The 5,000-nt window shown below is 54.5% G+C and overlaps 1 non-coding gene across 1 annotated transcript in view; it reads left to right on the plus strand.

Annotated features, from left to right (window-relative positions):
• The first annotated feature begins 3,517 nt into the window (after window positions 1-3,517).
• The window catches only part of LOC126138902 (small subunit ribosomal RNA), a 1,909-nt gene continuing 426 nt past the window's right edge, over window positions 3,518-5,000 (plus strand). The window contains exon 1 of the ribosomal RNA XR_007528396.1: window positions 3,518-5,000. This exon is cut by the window's right edge and continues 426 nt beyond it. This is a non-coding gene — a ribosomal RNA (small subunit ribosomal RNA).

The following is a 5,000-nucleotide window of genomic DNA, read 5'->3' on the forward strand; positions in this document are numbered from 1 at the left end:
CGATTCGCGCGCGCCCTCTGGTCCTGACATCAACGTCCACAATAAACAGACCATACCGCCCTCTATGGGACGACGCTGACACCGCCACCCACAGACACAACACAGCCATCTATGAGAATGTGACCAAACTACATTACCGTCTGGCCCAGAAACGACACCTCCATCTACAGGAATCCAACGGAACTACACCAACCATACTGCCAAACCACAGCATCGCCATCTATGACAATGTGACGAAGCCACATGCAATAGCCCCATCTACGCGAATCGGACGACACTACGTCCACCATGTCGCGCGCAACACGAAAACTAAATACCGCCATCTGCAAGTCTCCCGAAACATGACCTGCTGCACCGACGATACCGCCACCCCGACTACGACATCGCTAGGTCCCACAGTACCCATTTTCCGACGCCACCCACAAAGCCTGCATCATCTGTCCACCACAGGAACCCGAACGCCAGTGCCTGCGTCGCACGAAGTAGTCAACCGACAATCACTCCACCCGCACCCGCACGTGCCCCACCCCAACCGCCGAAATCGCAACTCCAGCGGATGAACGGCGGACTCTTCCCGCACTCGTACGTTGCAATCCACCCCTATATCTTGCGTTTCACGAAGAGTTATATCCAATATGCCAAATTCCCGCTGTCCCTATACATGCTGTAAGTCTGTGCACACAATATGAACCACACCTCAGCGAGACACTCTATCACACATTACTCTCTGCCTGTAACAGACACAGATACAATATGTAAGCACCAGCATGGACCAACGTCCGGTGCATCCTCTCCGCCACAGTACACCATCCACACTATGATAACCACACCAGGGGGTCCAATTCGAAAATAGAATATCCCACCCGTCCGACATCCACAATTGCTCAGATAAGCCACCCCTACACAGGGGTGCACCCAACACCACCACACTGCCTCCTGTTACGGCACAGAAACAATGGCAGGAACGAATCACACAGGTGTGCCGCTCCCTTGCCGCAACCACAGACGCGGCGCGCCTCCAGTCACGAGCGAAAAGCGCATAAGCGCATAAGCGCATCCTGACGAGACATAACCGCTGTGACATACTGACGCTGCCTCAGACATTCACATACAATGATCACTACCAACGAACCTCGGTCCCCCCCCCCCCCCCAACAACACACTCTCTTACCACGTTGTGTACTGTAATCCAACCCATTTCGCACCTTAACCTAACCCATTTTGCACCTTAACCTAACCAAATTCGTAACGCAATTTGTACCGCAATGTAACCCAAGTTGTGCCTTAACCTAACCCAAGTTGTGCCTTAACCTAACCCAAGTTGTGCCTTAACCTAACCCAAGTTGTGCCTTAACCTAACCCAAGTTGTGCCTTAACCTAACCCAAGTTGTGCCTTAACCTAACCCAAGTTGTGCCTTAACCTAACCCAAGTTGTGCCTTAACCTAACCCAAGTTGTGCCTTAACCTAACCCAAGTTGTGCCTTAACCTAACCCAAGTTGTGCCTTAACCTAACCCAAGTTGTGCCTTAACCTAACCCAAGTTGTGCCTTAACCTAACCCAAGTTGTGCCTTAACCTAACCCACGTTGTGCCTTAACCTAACCCACGTTGTGCCTTAACCTAACCCACGTTGTGCCTTAACCTAACCCACGTTGTGCCTTAACCTAACCCACGTTGTGCCTTAACCTAACCCACGTTGTGCCTTAACCTAACCCACGTTGTGCCTTAACCTAACCCACGTTGTGCCTTAACCTAACCCACGTTGTGCCTTAACCTGCTCTGTAATTGGCATATGACACGTTACATTAATCTAGTGTTGTCTAACCACAACCCTCTGAATATAGTTCGCTACTCGCACCGCCCACCCTCTTGTGTATCGTTTCATGTTCAACACTTCGCAAGTGTTGCTTACTTTTGACATGCTCCCGCTGTACACTGTAATGTGGACGACTGCAGGATGTACATCGCCCCCCCCCCCTCCCCCCTGCCTTCGCACGCTGGTCGTTCAGGTGCTTGCGTGTTCAATGCCCTTCGCAGCTGTTCACTGGCATTCGCATGTCGAAGCGCTCAGTCTACGTCGTGGTACGGCCTGTGTCCACTGTCCGCTGATGTCGTAAGCTTAACCCTCACATTGTACTGCACATAGGTCCGTATGTACTGAATGATACGCTGTGGCACATGTGTGACCGTACAACGACTGCGCCCAACAACAGCGAACCATACGGTCCAAATGTTGTGCACTCAGCCACGTGCCGTCTCCCCATAACAGCTACATTGCAGTGTGGTACGCCATAGAGACGTGTGGGAGTAACGGACGCCCTGGATGGCGATCAGCATGAGCCGTCTGTTGATGTAGTGGCGCGTGTATTCAAACGTAGTCGTCTCTTCTCACACAGTGTGATAGCATGGTGCACCGCGTTCCACATCTGCGACATGGTACAGATGCTGGTTGACAGTCGGTCTCGTAATGGACATCGCATACGTAGGGGGCCACCTCCCACGTGTTCTCTAGTCGTGCACATTTTGTTGCGTGTATGTGGGCAGACGTAGTGTGTCGTGACACCTAACAGACAGGTATGCAATAATCGTTGCATTTGCAAACTGGGATGGACGTCTACGTTTGCTGGTGACGTTACGCAAATGAACAACTGGTAAACCCATTGTGGTACGGTTGTTGTTGCTGGAGGTAAATCAGTAAGGGCAAATCTGTGTGTGAAGCGATACGCGGCGGTGGCTGGGTGGGACCGTCCCCGGCCGGTGAGGGGGGGCCGCCCGGCGTGCTGGCCGCGCGGTGCGTGGGCGCACGCGCTACAGCCGGCTGGTGGGGGCGCCCAGTGGCAGGCGCGCCGGCCGACGGACGCGGCAGGCGGCGCAGCTGCGCGCCGGGGCACCCTGCGCGCGGAGCCGGGCGGCCAAAGTGGGTCCTCGCGGGCCCGGTGCGAAGCGCGGTGGACATCTGCAGTGTGCTGGTCCGACTGAGGACTGTGTGCGTTGAGGATGCGCCGCCGCCCGGCACTCGGCGCCGCGACGCCGTCTGCTGCTCGGTCGCCCCAGCGGTTCTCGCTGGTGGTTTGTATCGCAGTTGTGCAGACGTGTTGGCACGTGCGCTGTGCTGGGAGAGTTCGCTTCGGCACCCACGTGGGGCCTTTGCCCTTCTGTGGCGCTGGCGTTGGAGCTGCCGGTCACCGTAGGTGGCGCGTGTTGTCTCCCGCCGGCAATGCCACGACAGCACGCTCCCGGGCCTCTGTCGGCAGCGGCAAGCTCAGTTGGGAGCACGGGTGGTCGCACCTAAAGCGTCTACTCGCCTAACTCCGGGCGATTGCGCCTCTCTCGAACCCGACCAAGTACTTAGGACGGCGCTGCGCGCCGCCGGGACCTGAGAGGGTTTCGAGGTGTATTGTGCAGGGGAGCTCAGCCTCCTCCTGTTTGCAGAATAATTGAGCGGACGCTTGCGTGTTCGCGCGGGCCCCTGGGACACACTCCCGGGCGGCCGGCTGCTCAGCTCTAGTTGACGCAGCTCCCTGGTTGATCCTGCCAGTAGTCATATGCTTGTCTCAAAGATTAAGCCATGCATGTCTCAGTACAAGCCGCATTAAGGTGAAACCGCGAATGGCTCATTAAATCAGTTATGGTTCCTTAGATCGTACCCACGTTACTTGGATAACTGTGGTAATTCTAGAGCTAATACATGCAAACAGAGTCCCGACCAGAGATGGAAGGGACGCTTTTATTAGATCAAAACCAATCGGTCGGCTCGTCCGGTCCGTTTGCCTTGGTGACTCTGAATAACTTTGGGCTGATCGCACGGTCCTCGTACCGGCGACGCATCTTTCAAATGTCTGCCTTATCAACTGTCGATGGTAGGTTCTGCGCCTACCATGGTTGTAACGGGTAACGGGGAATCAGGGTTCGATTCCGGAGAGGGAGCCTGAGAAACGGCTACCACATCCAAGGAAGGCAGCAGGCGCGCAAATTACCCACTCCCGGCACGGGGAGGTAGTGACGAAAAATAACGATACGGGACTCATCCGAGGCCCCGTAATCGGAATGAGTACACTTTAAATCCTTTAACGAGTATCTATTGGAGGGCAAGTCTGGTGCCAGCAGCCGCGGTAATTCCAGCTCCAATAGCGTATATTAAAGTTGTTGCGGTTAAAAAGCTCGTAGTTGGATTTGTGTCCCACGCTGTTGGTTCACCGCCCGTCGGTGTTTAACTGGCATGTATCGTGGGACGTCCTGCCGGTGGGGCGAGCCGAAGGCGTGCGACCGCCTCGTGCGTGTTCGTGCGTCCCGAGGCGGACCCCGTTGAAATCCTACCAAGGTGCTCTTTATTGAGTGTCTGGGTGGGCCGGCACGTTTACTTTGAACAAATTAGAGTGCTTAAAGCAGGCAAGCCCGCCTGAATACTGTGTGCATGGAATAATGGAATAGGACCTCGGTTCTATTTTGTTGGTTTTCGGAACCCGAGGTAATGATTAATAGGGACAGGCGGGGGCATTCGTATTGCGACGTTAGAGGTGAAATTCTTGGATCGTCGCAAGACGAACAGAAGCGAAAGCATTTGCCAAGTATGTTTTCATTAATCAAGAACGAAAGTTAGAGGTTCGAAGGCGATCAGATACCGCCCTAGTTCTAACCATAAACGATGCCAGCCAGCGATCCGCCGCAGTTCCTCCGATGACTCGGCGGGCAGCCTCCGGGAAACCAAAGCTTTTGGGTTCCGGGGGAAGTATGGTTGCAAAGCTGAAACTTAAAGGAATTGACGGAAGGGCACCACCAGGAGTGGAGCCTGCGGCTTAATTTGACTCAACACGGGAAACCTCACCAGGCCCGGACACCGGAAGGATTGACAGATTGATAGCTCTTTCTTGATTCGGTGGGTGGTGGTGCATGGCCGTTCTTAGTTGGTGGAGCGATTTGTCTGGTTAATTCCGATAACGAACGAGACTCTAGCCTGCTAACTAGTCGCGTGACATCCTTCGTGCTGTCAGCGATTACTTT

The sequence above is a fragment of the Schistocerca cancellata genome, unplaced genomic scaffold (assembly GCF_023864275.1).
Source record: "Schistocerca cancellata isolate TAMUIC-IGC-003103 unplaced genomic scaffold, iqSchCanc2.1 HiC_scaffold_674, whole genome shotgun sequence".
In the NCBI taxonomy this organism is placed as follows: Eukaryota; Metazoa; Arthropoda; class Insecta; order Orthoptera; family Acrididae; genus Schistocerca; species Schistocerca cancellata.